General features: G+C 39.1%; 1 protein-coding gene and 1 long non-coding RNA gene across 2 annotated transcripts in view; both read left to right on the top strand.

The window, feature by feature from the left end:
- Nucleotides 1-19,568, top strand: part of LOC124857913 (E3 ubiquitin-protein ligase HECW1) — a 210,636-nt gene that overhangs the window by 158,327 nt on the left and 32,741 nt on the right. The window lies entirely within an intron of this gene.
- Nucleotides 10,781-14,110, top strand: LOC124857914. The gene is made up of 3 exons (XR_007035714.1): nucleotides 10,781-10,907; nucleotides 13,917-13,946; nucleotides 14,077-14,110. It is a non-coding gene; the product is annotated as an uncharacterized LOC124857914 (long non-coding RNA).

The following is a 19,568-nucleotide window of genomic DNA, read 5'->3' as shown; positions in this document are numbered from 1 at the left end:
GTCTTGCTTCAGGTATTTGATATGCCTATTTATGCTTGTGTTTTGTCATTCGACACTCTAGTGAGTACTTGTTTTATACATCATGCCTAATAATTGTTTAATGCTTTAACAACCTTTAAGATATCAGGAGTCTTTATTAATGGTATTTGCAATGATGAAGAAGTAACTTTACCATTCTGCAATCATGTTGCATTTTCCAAAATGTAAACAAAGAGGGCCTGGAAGAAACAAAAACATATCTGGTTCCACTTGTTCAGGGTCTGTTCTAGTTACAAATGTCCATGCATTGTTTTCAATGATTAGTTTTCAGTGTCACCCCATTCTTTATCTATAATATAATGTTGGCCCATCCTTACAGCTAATAAAGCTTCAACCTTCCTGGGAAGGCTTTACTCTGGGTTTAGGAGTGTGTTTATACAAATACTTGACTATTCTTCCAGGGGAGCATTTGTGAGGTCAGACACTACTGTTGGGTGAGAAGGTTTGGGTTTTAGTCTCTGCTTTAATTTATTCCAAATACAGTCATGTTGGAAAAGGAAGGGCCATCCCCAAACTTTTCCCACAAAGTTACAAGCATGAAATTATCCAAAAATGTTTTGCTATAATGAAGGATTAAGAGTTTCTCTTGCTGGAGCCAGGGGCTGAGCCCTGCTCTGGAAAAACTGCCACACACTATAATCCCCTCTCCACCAAACTTTAAATTTGGCAAAATGCAGTCAGACAAGCGGTTTTCTCCTGGCAACTGCTAAACCAAGACTGGTGCATTTTATTGTCAGACATAAATGTTTGATCTGTCTCTCCAGAGAATACGTCTCTACTGGAACTCAAAGAGCTAATGTGCGTTTACCATTTTTTCACAAATCTTTGTAGCAGCAGTCTGCATGCATTGCTGTTCAACTTTATACACGTGGCCACGTGGCCAATTCAGGGAATTGAATGAGTGAGTAAACATTTTGGCAATATAATAATAATACCAAAACTTCATTTATCCATTGAAAACCTCTTTGAGATTTAAAATCTATTTTCCAAGAGGGACCTGGCAAGACAGCAGCATCACAAGTATCAACAACTAACAATTCATATTTTTAAAAGCATAAAATAATAAAGACAGCTATTAACATGACTGACTCAAAAGTAATTTCAGTTAATAAAGCGCTCTTCTTTGTGGTCTTTTAGCAGTTCTTTTAGCTAACCAAGTGTCATTAGCTCTGTCAGTTTGGACTCTTTCTGGAAATCACTCCAGGTTAACATGTTTAAATGCTCTCTTACCCAGGTCTGTTCTAAATCTGGTAACAAACATATGATGAAAAGCCTCACAGCCCAATCTATGTTGTGGGGCTGAGTCATAAACGCAGTCAGGTAAGGAGAAGCAGTCACAGAATTACCTCTTTAAAGCTACACCAAACAGCGTGGCTACCAATTGTTCAAACTTGCCAATAAATTAGGGGTGGGCGCAGGGGCGTTTTTAGGGTCTCAAAACATTGGGGGCTTTAGCCCAAATCCAAAATATTTAGATTTCAATAAGACAATTTATAGGTAATTAAAATTTTAATAATATAGGACATATTGTACCAGTTCTCTGTCTCGGCTGGCTTTAGACTGAATGTAAATGATTGTGAAGCAAACAAAAAAGGTTTGCAATAATTTTACTTTTAATTTTTGTTAGAAGCTGAATGAAGAACAAGGAGAAAAAGAGTTTAGGCCTGATGAAAAAACATTTTGCTCAAGCAAATACACATTTTGAGGTATTTAGAAAAGAACTTAATCTGAATTTTTGCTGACAAAAGTTTTTCTTAAACTTAGAGATGTTTACTTTGGGCCAGATAAATGTGCTTCTTTTGTCATCTACAAAAATTACCTTTTTTAATGTTACATTCTCATCAAAGTGTTCCACTCCTGAGGCTCCATTGTCTTTATTCTTATTGTAGCGACCATCAAGTTCCATTCTTTTGGTCGCTTCTGGGTTTGGGCGAATCCAGGTTCCAATGCGCTTACAGATAATATCTAGACTACCAAATATGTTGGGGAATGCTCCCATTTATTGAACAGCTTTTGTTTAATCCACTGAGCTCTAACACAACACAAGACAACCAATAAAAGCTAAACTTGGCCAATAGAGCGGTAAAACCGTAGGACCTTCCCTCACCCAAACCTTGTGCCTTCTCCTTCTGCACCTATATAACTTTCACCCCACACCGACACCAGTGGTAGAATGAAATACAGGTCAGTGTGTAAACCAGCGTGAAAACACCACCCAAAACAAACCAAATAAAATAATTCAAATTATAACCCAACACCAAGAACATAAATGGCTCCTACACTTATGTTTCAAAAAAGGAAAGTGGAATAAGGTTGATTTTCCAAATTCTTTGTCAAATGGTAAAATTCTAAAACACATTTATTTTATTATGCCAAGAGCTTTCGAAACATTTTATTAAAATTGTTCCTTCTTTTATGAACCTGTTCCCTTTAATCGCCATCTTTTCAGCCCTTCATTCCACTTCTGGAGAAATTTGGCCTGCCAAAAATAATAAATGACAAACCTTATCAGTACTAATATTACAGTTATTAATAACTGTATACATATGGTATGTATGTCTCACCTTCGGTAAATCTGTATCCTTGTTTAATTAGTTTAGTTTATATAATATTTCATGTGTAACTCAGAAAAATAAAATAGTTAATTAATGGTCCACCTGTAATTAATTGCTATGATTTATTTCTCAATTATACTGCATCTTTGAAGCCAGAGCTGTATGTTTAGAATCAGCACAGAAGATATGAAAGAGAATAGGGAGGCTTACCTTTGCAGTTTCTACTACGTCTTACTGGCACCAGGAGATATTTTCCTGGTTTATTGAGCAACACTTATTTTTCTGTCTACATGTAGAACTAGACTATAAGACCGGCTGCAGCAATAAGATGCAATGTGCTGACCTGAAGGACCTTTTATTGTGTTCAGCTATGTTAGGATTAAATGCTTTTATTTTGACTGAAGTAAAGGACCAGATATTTTCACATTATGATGCAAATCCGGCTAGAACCTCACAGAGAAGCGGTTACTACTGTTTTCTATCACAGCCACATCATTTAACTTTACCTGTAGCTCAGGTGAAAGTCCCTCATCATGACCCTGATGATGCTCATTAGAGTGAACCTCCACCTCATGTCTTGCTGGGTAAATCAGTGATTAGCTATAACTTAAAATTAGCCCATTCCGGTCTCGGATCGGTACTACCATGATGAGATTGATTCTTTTGTTGCACCCCTCGGCAGCTTGTTGTGGCCCGCTGCTGCGTGTGCTAACAGATTCAGCTCAGTCACAGTTTACCAAAAACATGCTAGACTTGCTGCTAGGTGATTTCTTTGAATAAAACTCAACTGGGGGTCTGAAAATCTAGCAACAATTGTGCTAATTTGGCAACACTGCAAACCACTCTGCAGACTCCTACATACAAACTAATGTGTTTTATCATAATCAACTAACTAAAGGCAAAATTGCAAAATTATTCAACGATCATCACTTTACAAGTAAAAAGTATTGGTATTAATATTGGCAATGCTAGCCTTGTATTTACTTGGTATAATATTAATACCAATATTCCCAGCATCGCCCACCCTTACAATAAATAGCTTCAGAGCCAGGTCTTTTAGGAAGAAGTATGGGAAATACTTGCCTTCAAACTAAAAGCCAACAGATTTCAAATGGGTAAACCTTATTCAAAACCAAAGAGGTAATGATATTTTGAAGAATCATTTATAGCTTTGGTGGCTACATAAGGTGTACAGTACCATGGCAACATGTTATAAAGTATTTATTGATATAAAATCTTAGCACCACATAGACACCCAGAAGGAATGGTTGCAGTTTAAGACATAATTTGGCACACATCCAGATAAGCAAATAATGCGGTTTATAAACATCTAGCATGTCTAGAAGCAGCACCAGAGGACATCAGTGCATCACAAGTGCGGGGACAGAGTAACATGCAGTTCCTGGAGCATCTGAAAGTCAGTAAAAACAGAATCAGAATCAGAATCAGAATCAGAAAAGCTTTATTGCCAAGTACGTTTTTGGACATACAAGGAATTTGTTTTGGCGTAGTCGGTGCAATACAGTACAAATTAAACAGTATAAACATATCTACAATATAATATAAATATATGTGCACAGTTTTAAGTGAGTGAGAGTAAATATAGAGCAGTATAAGATGCAAGAGCAATACAACAGTGCAGGTGATCATTGTGCAAGTAAAGCAGTGCAAGTAAAGCAGGAGTCCAAGCTGTCCAAACAGAAAGAAAAGGCATCTGTTTTCCAGGAGCCTGAAATAAACCACCACTGGGATTACAGATGTGCCATCAGGTGAGAGAGCAGGTGGCAGTGCTGTCTTTTTTAGTATGTATTCTTTCCAAGGATGTTTATTTTATTATATCCTGTAGAGTGCAAGCAGTTTTTCAGAGTCACAGTCTGCAGTGGAAGTGGCAGTCTAAAAGGGAGAAAATGCACTTTTTCCAGTATTTAACCTGCCATTCACAACAACCGATTTAGCAACCTCACATCCAAACATGAGCTCCGACATCAATCAAAACAGCACCAGACATTTTAGAATTGAGCAGTGTGATTCTAATTCTATACATATCCATCAAACTGGACTATTCCAACTGGGTGCCTATCCTGGTGCCAAACATGTTTTCATTCATATAAATGTAAACATTGAGAATTTTGTAATGGAGTTTATGATTTTGAGCTGCTGTAGAACCAAAGTTTCTTACCAGTGTAACTCAGCTGTCCCAGACAGGCCTTTAGTCAGGCTGGTAGAATGGCTGACAGCCTACCGTTAATATTGTTTTCTTTTAATAAGGTATTTCATAAGCTCTTCTAATGGCCAGAGACTAACCCAACTAAATCTCACTGTTTTTAGCATGATGACAATCATTTTGCTGACCTGAACCACGCTGTTGTTGCTGTGTACAAATGTGGACACACAAAGCAGGATTTTTTCAAATTAGCACTTTGTGCAGAAATGTATCATGTGACATGTTGCCCTGAGTGCAGCTGGCAGTGAAGGGAGCTTTATTTTGCTGATTAGCAACAGAAATGTGTTGGCACTTAAAAATTAGGACTACTGGAAAGTGAGAAAATGATATTTGAAATATTTTGCTATGTCATGTTTCAATTTATCTCCAGCACTTGTGAAAAGTGGGAAAAGCTCATTTACAAATCACATTCACTTTCTTGCTGTGATTGTTGGCTGTCGAAGCCTTATCCATCCACATCTGCTGTACATCAACAAGAAAAAAACTCTAATCCTGTTGCTCGCTTTATGTTTTACAATCTTTTCTACTTACTTGTATATATATTTGGGGGAAGTCCTGAAATGTTTTCCTTGCTCTGTTTTTGATTATGTAAGTAGGACCCTCATGAGGAGTTTGCCTTCATTTTGGAGTCTATTTGTCTTTTCTTGTTATCTTTGGCCGAATTGGTTGTTTTTGTATTCACCTCACAGATTTCCACTGCCGTTGTTCACTGCTTTCACTGCAGGTATTTTCAGTTGCTTTGTTGAGGCTTTTACTGCATCTTGTATGTCAAAGATGTCTAATTTTGTCACAGCTTTCACTATTTATCCAGCTGGGGTATTCTGTACTTTGGAGAGAGATTGATGGTTGCTCTTTGATGACCACGTATAAAGAAAAGTCTTGTTTTTGATATGTTCATATGTTGAATACATACATTGTATGTCATGAACACTTTGTGGGCAAAGAGTTATTACCACTATCATTGACCTGTAAATGCTTTGACAATAAATATTTGAATAAGCTACAGGACATTTCTACAGAAAGGTAAAGGGATGTATAATTGTAGCATCATCCATTTATTCATTTATTTTTCATTTTACTTTTCGAAATCAGAATTCAACAACATATCTGTAAAGAAAACACGACTAAATGGATGAGGTGAGGCTGAAGCTTGCAAAATCCTTTGTTTCTGCTTTAATCTGTTGTATATCTCTGTACAGAATTTTGAAAGGTACAGTTCTAAAACGAGTGACAATGGGTTGCTAAATACTCAGGCTGTGCTAATGCTCCACCATACCATATAACTGTTTATGAACATTAATAAAATGATCATTTTGTTACTGTGCTGCTGTTCTGGTGATTTATTTTACATGCACAATCAGGATTATCATGGAAAAACTTATGAATCACCCCAACCATGGAAGAATTTTTCCTTTTAAAGAAATTTCACTATAATTCCTATGAAGTTCTGCTAGAGAATCTACAGTCATGGCCAAAAACTTTGTCAGTCACACAAATGATGTGTTTTGTAATCTTTGAGGCTCCAATTTTATGGGTAAAATTTTTTATTGTTCTTAGATTCTTGGCAGAGCCATTCTTGGCAGAGCCGACCGCCACACAATGTTGAAGAGGCGTGTCAACCATGACAGCCCAACAACATCCAGAGATTTGAGTTACTCAGGGCAGATCTCATCCACCCCCGAAGCCTTGCCACCGCGGAGCTTTTTAACCACCTCGGTGACTTCAGCCTGGGTGATGAAAGACTCCAACCCCGAGTCCCCAGCCTCTGTTTCTACCACGGAATGCGTGATGTCAGGATTGAGGAGATCCTCGAAGTACTCCTTCCACCGCCCGATAATGTCCTCAGTCGAGGTCAGCAGCCTCCCAACCCCACTATAAACCGTGTTGGCGAAGCACTGCTTCCCCCTTCTGAGGCGCCAGACGGTTTGCCAGAATCGCTTCGAGGCCAACCGGTAGTCCTTCTCCATGGCCTCACCGAACTCCTCCCAGGCCCGAGTTTTTGCCTCTGCCACAGCCCGGGCCACAGCACGTTTGGCCTCACGGTACCCGTCAGCCGCCTCAGGAGTCCCACAAGCCAACCACAGCCAATAGGACTCCTTCCTCAGCTTGACAGCATCCCTTACTGCCGGTGTCCACCACCGGGTTCTGGGATTGCCGCCGCGACAGGCACCGCAGACCTTACGGCCGCAGCTATGGGCAGCAGCATCGACAATAGATGCGGAGAACGTGGTCCACTCGGACTGTGTCTCCAACATCCCCCGGGATCTGGTCAAAGCTCTCCCGGAGGTGGGAGTTGAATACATCCCTGGCCGAGGGCTCCGCCAGGCGTTAACAGCAGACCCTCATTATGCGCTTGGGCCTGCCAAGTCTGTCCGGCTTTCTCCTCCTCCAGCGGATCCAACTCACCACCAGGTGGTGATCAGTGGACAGCTCAGCCCCTCTCTTCACCCAAGTGTCCAAAACATGCGGCCGAAGGTCTGATGATACGACAGCAAAGTCGATCATCGACCTCCTGCCTAGGGTGTCCTGGTGCCAAGTGCACTGATGGACACCCTTATGTTTGAACATGGTGTTCATTATGGACAATCCGTGACTAGCACAGAAGTCCAATAACAAAACACCACTCGGATTCAGATCGGGGAGGCCATTCCTCCCGATCACGCCTCTCCAGGTGTCACTGTCGTTTCCCACGTGGGCGTTGAAGTCCCCCAGCCTGGAGCCAGGCCTGGGGTCGGGACTCGCCGGAGAGCGCCTGGTGGCCAGGTTGCTCCTCGCGGGACCCTGCCGGACCAAGCCCAAATGAGAGACGCAAGGCCATCCCCCAGTGGGCCCACTACCTGCAGGGGGAACCGTGAGGGGCCGGTGCAAAGAGGATTGGGTGGCGGACGAAGGTGGAGACTTCAGCGGCCCAATCCCCGGATACTTAGACTGGCTCTAGGGACATGGAATGTCACCTCGCTAGGGGGGAAGGAGCCTGATCTTGTGCGGGAGGTCGAGAGATATCGACTAGAAATAGTCGGGCTCGCCTCCACGCACAGCGTGGGCTCTGGAATCCATCTCCTTGAGAGGGGTTGGACTCTCTTCTACTCATGGTCCTCTTCCTCCTCACTGCTGTCGGCAGACTTCCTGATCTTTCACTGCTCTGCCATGGCACTTCTCTACATCATCTACTGCTATCTGTCTCTTTTTAGCCTGGATAAAACTTGAAATATGCTTGCTCCATTTCTAAGTGTTTCTGTGGAATTTCTACAGGAAGTGACAAGAACTAGTAATCTGGGATGCATATTCATTTTATTTGATATAATTTTGCTGCCAAAGGCAAAGGAGAGAAGGGTCCGCCAATGAACATACTCATACATTTTCCTGGTAATATTGTTAGAATTTACTGCAAATAGTTGTGATAAATCTTTATGCGAGTTTACTCATAAGTACTTAAACAACGGAGAAATTCAAATTCAGTCTGACATTTAGCTAATAACCTTTGCTTGAAGGTATGGTAAATTAACCAAACCTGTGTTTGTGCATATTAAGAACATGAGTATCATGTTTTCATTGTTTGTGTAAGTAAAGGTAGACCTTTACTTGGATTTGCAAGTGTGACCATTACATCATCAGCATACAGATGGATTTTGTACTCCACCTCTGCCAAACGCGCTCCTTTTTGGACTATAGGTTTCACAAATAAATTGAATAAATTGAAAATGACGGCCCAGACTGCAGCCATGTTGCAAAGTTATGGGTGAGGATAAGATGCCTTTAACTTTTATTCTGGCTGTTAGAGAATAATAGAGGCCGGATAGAAGGCATAAAATTATCATATAACCCAAATCTGTCCATTACCAAAAAAAGAAGAAAAGAACAGTGTTAGTGAAAGAATATTCCTTTCTCCTTTAAAACTTTCTTAACAGCTGTGTATTCCTTCCTCTTGCTTTGCACATTTTCTACACAATCATGCCTGGTCATCAAGAGGATGCAAAATATAAATAGAACTAGGCCTGGTTATGGAGAAAAAGGCATTAATAAGCCTTTTAAAACAATTATTAATTTTGTGTCTATCAGGTATTGCCTCTGCTTGGCGTATTCACAAAGGAAGAACTATCCAACAACCAATCAGCGGGTCTACTTACAGTACTCAAGGCTGTTTAAACATCAAATCACAGCAGTTTCAGGTGAAGCTAGCATGTGAATCTAAGCCTCTAAATCTGCAGTTTAATGACTTAAACAACTCTTTCAGAAGTTTGAAATTCTATGCTAACTTTTTCTTAAATAACTACAGAAATTGCCTGCTAATACTATTTAGCTAAAGTGTTAGAAATTACTCTCAGACACTCTCCAAATATAGCCAACATTATGAGAGGAAACCCTAAAAGTGAATTCATTTTAGCATTTTTTATGCACCTTTTGTGAATAAGCTGATTACGGCAGATGGGTAGGAAAGTTGCTATTTGAGACACATTTGATTAACAGTGATGCAGATCAATTAAATAGAGGAACAACAAGGGCACTTAGGGCCTTATTTATATTTTCTTAATTTTTATTCTTGAGCAAAGAACACCTGTCAGGACTGCATATTATGTTTCATTTTATTCAGTTGAAGCAACAGAGTTGCCCTCCTTTGCACCTGTCTATGTATAAAGCCTCTGTCACAGGTTTGCCTCCACACTCAAATACCTCTAAATTAAAATGTTCCTCACTAAACACATAACAGAAAACAAACGATTTGTTCTGATTTAATGTCACACAGTGTGTAAAAGGTAATGTGTCTTTTTATACCGTGTATTTAAATAATAGGTTAACTGGTTACTCTAAGTGTATGTGTGTGTGGCTGTTTGCCCTGTGATGGACTGGCGGACCTGTCCAGGCTGTACCCTGCCTATCAGCCACTGGCCAATAACACCCCTACAGATCTGCAAGGATAAGCAAGGGTTGCTGCTCACCTGAAGGAGTGGGTTTTTCTCCCAGCTCTTCCATAAATAAAGAACGGAATCAAAATGCCATTAAAAAAACTTCTTCCAACAATCCAGGAAGAATTTAGTGCAGATTTTGGGATTTTCCAGCATGGCCGAGCTCTGTGTCAGAAGGCTTAAGAGATAGCAAAGTAGCACGAAGATCAGAAGTTCAAGATTTTGGACCTGTTTTCAGGAAACTTCCCAAGAGCTTTATCCCACTGTGAATATTTTCACAAGCAGGCTGGGAAAAAGCAGCCAACAAAGTCTGATTAACTCAGCCCTAAGAAGACAGGAATTGGTCACCAAATTGGACATATATTGACACTTTGCATATTGTTATTAAAATACTTTTTTTGTGAATGTTGTTAAATGCTCCTGAGTTAAAACATTACTTACTGCCCAACCCTTAAGCCATGCCTATATGTCGTGTTTTTATTAACTGTAAGCGGAAATTCATCATAATTAACAAAAATAAAGGCTTAAAAACATCAGTCTGAGTGCAATTCGTTTATATAATGGGTTTTACTTAGTGAACTGAGTTACTGAAATACATAAACTTTACGACTGACATAAAAAGAGAAGACCTGTCATCACTGTGCCGACTTTTAATTGGTGAGCACACCTGTCTATCAACCTGAGTTGCCATGGTAACAGCAGGCACACCACCAGCTCCGCTATGTATCTCTGGACAAAGTTGGTTTAGTCTAGCAGGCTGCAGCGGTTCTGTAGGAACTTGACCGAAATGAGCCGCTCAGAATTGGCGTGTGGCAGATTTCCGAGCCGTGCTCTGGCGTTTACCGTCCAGCCTGTCAGGCAGTGCTAGTTTTACCCATGTTTCCATGAGCAGCCGCTCATAGTTTAGTGAACGGGATAGTTTAATTGTTTTGTAAAAGTTGGACTCAGGGAAGCACGCGAACCGAACCGCGCCATGATCCCCGAATGCCCTGGGGCCGGGAACAGGAGAAGCAGAACTCGCTTCCAGCCGAACCCAAGCCCGGTTTCTGCCTCAAATGCTGCTGCCGCGCGAGGACTGAACCAGGCTCGCTCTTTCAGCGGCTTGCTTTCGGAAATCCAAACCTCCATCAGGACGGAACCTTTCACTGAGCACTTCACCGTTATCCCTGGCAACGAACTGGGCCGGTAAGGAACAGCAGCGTCTGTATGTGTTTAGGTTGAAATCCAGGTGCTCTGCTGTAGTTTTGGGGATAAATCTCTGCCTGGTCGCGCTGGAGGTTGATGCAAGCAGAAATTAGCCAGTTATGTGTCGCTTATATTTTTGGTTCTCCTTTGAGTTGTTAGTTTTACTTGGAAAGATGTTCTGGAATTTGGACAATCGCTGTCAAAAATATGGAATACGGACTTCCAGCTATTTTTACTTAGTTGTAAAAAAGCAAAAAAAAAAAAAAAAACAACGTATATAGTATGCTTTGTGATGATTTATTTCACAGCCAAACATTCCGCGGGGCAGAAGGGAAAAGTGGATTTTTGTTCCAGGTCTGGCTTGTTTTTCCAAACTTAATTATTTTCATATTGTCTAAAATTTTCGTCTATCCATTAATCCGATTATCTTCTTTTATTAATGAGTTCCTTCCTTCCTGTATTTATTCCTTTAATCATTTGTTCCTTTCATCTTTCCTTCACTTTCCCTAGTTCTGACTTTCTTACATCCATTTTTCATTTGTTCCTTTCTTCGTGCTATGCTTCCTTCCTTCTGTACTTACCTCCATATTTCTCCTGCCTGCCTGCCTGCTGTTGTTCCTTCTCCCCTACAGTTTCTACTTCCTTTCTTACATCCGTTCTTCCTTCCTTCTGTGCCTTCTTCTTTATTTTTTTTCTGCCATACTGTGTTCCTTCCTTTTTTATCAGGAAACGGAAACATCATCCTAGACCAAAGAGACACATCACAAATCCAGGACAGAAAAAAACTTTGAGAAGCTAGTTTTTCAGCAAATTGTAATAAACTGTCTGGAAAAAAGAATTATGTACAGAAAAACCAAACTGGAACCACCATGTATCCACGAATAGAAGGAAACAAGTTTCCAGTTGGCTAAAGAGAAGTCGATGACTCCTGAATCTCCAACGTTCAAGCAGAAGAAGGTCAAATTTTTGAATGAATTGTTTGAAATTGTCTGAAAACATTTTGTACATTAAATGGCAGCCCTGGTCCTGCTACATTTTCCATCTAAAGGTTGCATCAACCTTCCTATGTTGTGTACTATCCATGCAGAGAAAGCAGCCCATGAAGCTCCCACTGAAAACTCATAGACCCCCATAAACTGAGAATCAAATTCCAATATGACCACAGAGGGCAACAGCAAGGAATGTGTTGTGTATGGCATTTGTATCGCATGACTTGACATTGTGACTGAGATTAGCTTCCACAATCAACATCTTCATGAAAGGTTACAGTAATCTGCATTCACCACTCTGATGTGCAGTTTGGGGGAAGGCAGATTAGCTGAGACACCATTGTTAGTACATTGGCCACATTTTCAAAACAGTTCTGCGTCAAAATGGTATCACCTAAAACAGCATTAAATCATGCCAACATCACATCTGTAAGGTAAAAATGAAGACGGCGACAGTGTAGGAAAAGCTAAAATTCTGGGGTCATTTATGTTGCTCAGTTTATATTGAAACCTGTGAAAAGTTACGACCCAGAATCACAAAAAATGGGTTAATTTTAGAACCTTTGTAGATAGTGCCTTGAAACCTTTTCAAACATTCTAAGACCAACATTTTTTTTTTTTGGTTAGTTTCTTTATTCAGTCCACAGGTCACGTTTTTGACTGTACAATATATTCTAAGAGTTTTTAATCCCATTCTTTTAACTATTGATTCTAGAAACGGATGAACAACTGCCTTTGATACTGTTCGCATACAATTGTCATGACTCGAGCGGTTTGTTGGCATCTAAGGCACATTTATATCTGTGTTCCATTCCTATCGGACCAACAGAAGTTGTTCTGTTTATATGGGAAAATATACTTCTGCTATATGTCTCCTCTCACTTGTGGCGCCTCTCGGAGGTCCATATTGGGTTCACTTGTATTTAATCTGTACTTGCTGCCCTTGGGTTGTATTTTTAGAAAGTATAGCATCCTATTCCATAGTTTTCCTGGTGATAGCCAGGGTTATCTGCCTGTTAACTTAAAAGGTGCAAAGTGACTTAAGACACTTTCTATCTATCCAAGTGACATAAAAACCTGGTTAAAATTGAATTTCTTAAATCTCAATAAAAATAAATCTGAAATCATCACTTCTGGCCGGGGGGTGCAAAACACTTTTACAATTCAGAAAACAAATTTACATTTGGGAAAACACTTTTATATTTCAGAAAACACTTTTACATTTCAGAAAATCAACCGGAAAGGGAATGTACCAACGCTGAGGCTGACCCGGAAGTCAGCCTCAGGGGCTGCATCCTTCGAAGGCCGTATTTGTAGGCCGATTACGATACAGCGTGGCGACGAAGGCTGTCCCAATTCATAAATCATTCCGAGCAAATGCTGCCGACAAATGTGTCCTTATTTTGCCCGATTTGAAGGATGGGTTGTGAGTATCCTTCGTGGCCCATCATTTCCCATCATTCATTGCGGGTCAAAGCGGATTGGTCAAGCAGGGGAAGCCATGGCGGACCATAGCAACAAAAGCTGTGAGTAAATTGTGGAAAATTACACTTTCTGTGACACAAATTAACTTCTACAATGTTTTTAGTGCGGGAATATAACTATGTAGATGAAATATCTGCTTGATTTATCTAGACATCGCTTAATTTCAAACGTGCTCCGACGTGTTCGAAGTTTTCCGTTCCCGGCGTAGTAACTGGCTCGCCTCGCCAGCTAGCCCGGTAGAGATCTGACCGGACTATCGGCACTAAGCTCCCGCTGGCAGTCATCACAGTGAACGTTTAACACAAGTGATTTCTAACAGTTTATTATTTTAATTGTTACTGAAAATTGATTTAATATTTCAGGTGATATTAAGGTTAACCAGAATAAATGGACAGTTTTATGTAATCCAACTGTATCGCTGGAGAGTGTGATTGAGAATAAATAAGCTTTTCAATATTAATTTTTAATGAAGAAATGTGCTATATGTTTTAAAAGTTAATTATAATTCAGTTATCATTATAATTTCTGATTTCAGGTAAACCCGACGAGGAATACACCTCCAAATGTAAGTGAATCTCAGTAAAGAAGTGAAAAGTTTGAAAGAGCTTGTTTTAGACATTTGCATAGAAATATTTTCTTCAAATTAAGACAAATGTGAAAATTAAAAAAGGCTTTATTTTTGCTCTGATATTAAGCAAGATGTTTGTTAGGTACAAAGGAGCAGACGGGCCAGTTTATTAAGCTCAGGAGTGAGAACCACCACCTTTTTACTGGAGCTAAAAACTCTGCCACCGTGGCTTGGGAGGTACAATAACAACATTCTTTGCAGTCAGTTTCTGTCCAGTTTCAATAACTCCTCTATCTTTCTAACTTTCATAAATATCCATCCAGTGATTAACATACTTCTTTCGGTTTAGGACAATTCTGGAGAAGATGGACCAACAGGGGAAGGTCACCCCCTTTGCAGGCCAAAACAATGTGGGACAATTTGAAAAAAAAAAAAAAAAAGAATTTAGAGTATGTTCAGAAGTTCTCATGTCAAACACAAATAAAAAAAATATTTCTAAAAGTCTTATTGGTTTCTCTGTTTAGTCAACTCTTTTTTTTTTTATTCCATCTAACTTTAGGATTGTAGGTATCCAGGGTCAGGAGAGGGAGTGAAAAGCCCACTGCTGCTACTTGGCCCTGGTTTGTCCTTATGGATGAGGTGTTGGGTCAGAGGCCTTCCACAACACCTCCTGTCCTAATTGCCATCACAGTTTTGTTGCCTTTGGTGAGAATCTATGATAGGTATTATTTAATCAACTCAGAGGTAAGGAAAGACACCGAGTCAGTTTTACTTGCAAGGGTAGCTGTGCACTACAGACTACGAAGTATTAGCCCCCTCTCTCTTTATTTATAAATGCTTGGTCACACACAGTTCAAACATCATTCAGGGTGGGGGTGTATGTGTGTGTGTGTGTGGGGTCAGAAAGGTTAGGGTTTGTCTTGATTATAAACAAACAGAGGAGGTGGGAAGTGGGCACCTGGTGTATAGCCCCCAGATGCTGCTAGTAATAAAAGCATAACTCATTCTTGTGACCATCTCCCCTCCTGCAACATGTAAGGAGGGAAAAGCACTTAGATGAGTGATAAACAATACAAAAAGTCATTAAATCCCTAACAGTTCCCCCCTGTTTTATCACGAATAAGTCATGAGTAAATACATGTAAAATGAAACACTCTGTGTAAGCACAAACCCACAGGACGGAAAACAGATTATTTTGTGGGAAACACTTACACGGACCCTCCGCCAGACGACCACCAATCATGGCAGAGTAAAACAATAATAAAGCAAAGAAACAAAATGTAAGAATAAAAAATAAAAGAATTAAAACAAGCCTTGTTCATATCATCATTGCACTTTTTCTCACTTCACTTAAACAGCAACTTCTTTCAATTGTCTGCTATAAGGTCATTTTATGAAGTACAATTATGAATACACTCAGGCATGGAAGATATATTCATTTACAATATGTCATCATAATCATCTGCTTTTGGGTTTAGTGTGGTGTCAACATTTACACACAATATTTAAAGAGTATATGGGTGCTATCACCACTTAAAAGAGGTTGTGCTTTATGACCCTAGACCGTTCTCGGGTTCAGAGGTGAGAAGGTTACCTAGGAACAACATCTGCTCTTCCAAAGGCATCACCCTAACAAATGGCCTTAACCATTAAACTTCTGATAATGGCTTTTACAGCTTCCACCACTAAAAGATGTTCAGGGGAGTGAGGTAACCCAAAGGTCATACACTTTGGAACACTTAATAAAATAATTTCCATTACAACTCCTTCTGATACTGAAAGCAAACAGTTTTTTCCTCAAAGAAAACAAATTATAACATCGGCGGAAATGAACACATTTCAAATTTGTGCCATAATGATAGATATCAAGCAATAAACATGAAAGTAAAATAAAAGCATCCAAGATTTCTTCCTCAGAGTCAGTTTCGCTGTCAAAGTGGGAGAAAAGAATTTGGCTGACCCTCGCTGTCCAGGCAAAGGAGCTCCTAGTAGCCACCAAATATTAAGAAATTAAGGTAAATAAGCATCATGGCGCATGTTTGACTGTCTCTCTGTTGCAGACGTCGCCAGTCCATCATCCAGAGAAAGGTTATGTGCAAATGTGTAGAGGTCTTCTCTGTATGTTTTCTATGTGTGTCTCACTGTGGTGTGTGCGCAGTGAGGCAAATTACCTTATGATTTCTAACTTTCAAGCAATGCGATGGCCTTAAGTAGATTCTGAAATAACGTTGCACTGCCCAAGGGATTATTGTGCCCTTGTAAGAACAGTGTTCTTCAACCACCTCTTCAATCACTCGCCAGTGATTAGCTTACAGTTCTTTGTCTTGTGGTGGTCCGCTGTCCTCAAACCTTTCAAGCCGTGGATGATCCAGTTGAAAGATGACTTGTGTCCTGGAAGCCAGATGAAGCTGGAGGAGCTGGAGCTTTCCTGCAGCTTTCCTGGGTGTCTAGTAGGATCTGATATGGGCCATTCCAGCCCTGGACTTCCGGTGTCTTCTCCTAAATTCTCTGAGCAGAATCCAGCCGCCAGGAATCAGGACTGGAGGGTGGAAGTGGCTGTTTCTGGTAATGCAGCCTTCACTGTCTGTGAAACTTGAGAAAACACAGTGGACAGGTTTTGACAGTAAAACAACATCCTACCTTCACACAAAGATGTGGAAAAAAATTGATCTTGGAAATATTTCCATGTTACTTTATTCTGACATTCCCCCCTTTTGGCGCAGGGTCCAACCCATGCGACAATCCAGCAAAAGGTTTAAACAAGAAAGTTCTAGTAACCAAGATCACATTAGATAGAACCAAAGAAATGAATTCTGACATAACTACATGCCACTATGAATTTAACAAAAGCAGCATAAAGAAAATCCAGATGTTTTTAACTGTAACTCAGTTCCATTAACAACAAAACACAAACTTCAGTCGTCGTACAGTTCATCAATATTTCACTTAGAAATAAGTCACATATCATCCTGATTTGTCTTTTATGAAGAAAAGTTTTAGATTAATGGACATCTAATGTAATTCAGATGCATAAACCCTACAAATTCGAATCTAATAAATAATTCCAACCAAGTATGAAATCATAACTGATTCTTTATCAGAAATATATTCCTTACTTTTGGCATATCTTGAACTGTCAGCTAGCTTAATGGCACAAGGGAAAACTTTCAATCTAATAAATTACCAATGATTCTGTATGTAAAACTAATTCTTCAAACTAGTTTAAACTATTTCATTAACCTTTTAATAGTAAAACACATCAATCTAAAAGTCATCCTACATCCAAAAAAACATGTTATTAAGGCAACAATCACTACAAGCATTTTGATTCTATTGTCTCTTAAACAGTGTTAAAACTCAGGAAGGGAGGTGCTGAGCATTACCATGGGAGCAAAGGCATGAACCAACCTGGTAGGTGGGCGGAGTCAGGCAGAACTAACCTCTGATTGGCAGCCTCAGAAACAAGCTGCTTCTTAACTCTCCTGAAAACTCAAAGTTTTAATCAATCTGGGATTTAGAAACATTATTCTAAACATGGATTATTGTTTCATGCAACATATAATATAACATTCATTCCAACAAAACAAAGACAAAACATCAAAGACAGACAAATGGCCAAATTTGAAGCTTCAAGAATTAAAAGAAATTTTTAACAATCTCTTTTCAGAATATGTTTTCTCAGCCATATCTTTTAATGCTATAATTGATCAATTTTGTTATGACAATATTCAGGATCCTTTTTAAGATGAGTCCACAAAGTATTTAGAAGCACAGCAACAGTTTTCTCTTAAATGAATCAAAATTCACTGATGCTGAAACCTTTTGCTAATTCTTTGTACTGTAACTCTGTAATAATAACTACAATCCTGAGAGTTATTGTTATAATTCTCTTTTTGTTTGGCTCAATTTGATCGCAGCTGTATTGCAGAATTTCAGGTTAAATGCAAATAAGTATTTTAATTTAATTCAATTCAAATTCAAAGATACTTTATTGATCCCCGAGGGAAAATTAGAAAAGTCGGCATTGACATTTTTATGGTATACCCAAACTAAACAAAACTGCAGTGTTTGACTTAATCAGAAATTAAGATAAGAAGCTTGTCTCCAAACTGGACTTTTTCCCACATAGTGTTTCAAAAAGAACAAATCTCATTTTCTTTAATTTGGCCTATTCAAATTTTGAGAGTTGGGGAGAAACATTAGAAAAATTACTAGAACCCCTCTTTAATAATCCAAATGCTGATAAATGTTCCAATATTTTATCTCTTAGTAATCTGAAATCACCTTGTGTACCTTTCTACTCCTATGTATTCTTTTAAACTTTAAACCCTAAGAAATCAAACAAGTAGACTGGAGTTTGAGCCGACCATCCTCTTACTGTTAAGAGGGCCTTTATTTCTTTTCTTTTCCTAAAATGAAGGATTTTACTTGTCTTGATTCCGTTATACAAGTCTTAACCTTGGTTCCAAAACAAAACTCTTCAACCCCAATCTGTGTTCCCCAGAGTAGAAATTTTAAGTATTATTGCATTTCAAAGCCACCAAATGACTGGAACTCATTTTTGGCTTAGATCTATTTTAATAGGTAATCGGTCTACCTTTAATTAAATATTATAATTTTATGGACCCAAAATCTATGGCTTACGGGCTTCAGGAGTCCAGGAACCACAAGTTGAGTACTACTGCAGTGAACAATGGTGTTAACTTTCTGCAGAGATTGAAGGATTGGCTAAATATATTATTTCTGCTTGGACAATAATCAGATTTAAAATTATTAGTTCACAGCTCCTAATTTACCTCAGATCATATTTGCTCCTATCCCAGTTCATAAGAAGCTTCAGACAACATTATGCTAAAAAGACAAAAACAAAACATACAAAAACCCAGATCTGTTTTAAAATAAAGAAAAAGCATGCTTAAAAAACTTGGTACTGTGGTGGAAAATAACTCCACGGTTCTGAAGGCCTTTTCATGCAGAGTCTTTTAGGAAACATGAGATTAGTTTAATTTTTGTGTGGTACCACTGTCCAATCAGATTCTTTCTAAATAACCAAATTTTTCATACTCATTTTAAAGGTTTGTTTTACCAAGGAAAATGTGTTTAACAAAACCAATTACTCTCAAAAGTTTTAAAAGTTTTTAGCTGGTGATATCTTAGAAAACAACAAGTGTTTTAATATTTCTATGCAACACAGAACTGATCAGGTGTCCTTTCCTTCTCCAAAGGGAGAAAAAAGGAAACTGCAGAACCAAGCCTTTCATAGTTTTTGTCAGGACCTGATATAAGGTACAGTATAAATCAACACGCTGCATGAATCAGAAGAGGGAAGAAAAACCTAATATAACTTCTTCCCAGCAGCTGCTGTGAAAAACAATGAATTTGTACTTTCCATAAGAGTAAGTTAGCACTTGCGGACAAAAACTGCACCAAACTATAAGTACTGTGTCAGAAACTGTATGAAGACCATCTGCAGTAGAACTAAGACTGTTTTAATGAGGTCTCTACCCATTAGATTTATGGGATACAAACTCTGACAACAGAAAATAATACCTGAAGGAGAAACCCATCAGGTTTTACGCATGTGCTGGGTTTTAAAAATGCTCCTTCATGAGATCTGTC

The sequence above is a fragment of the Girardinichthys multiradiatus genome, chromosome 21 (assembly GCF_021462225.1).
Source record: "Girardinichthys multiradiatus isolate DD_20200921_A chromosome 21, DD_fGirMul_XY1, whole genome shotgun sequence".
Taxonomy (NCBI): domain Eukaryota; kingdom Metazoa; phylum Chordata; class Actinopteri; order Cyprinodontiformes; family Goodeidae; genus Girardinichthys; species Girardinichthys multiradiatus.
This window is presented reverse-complemented; position numbering and strand designations above follow the sequence as displayed.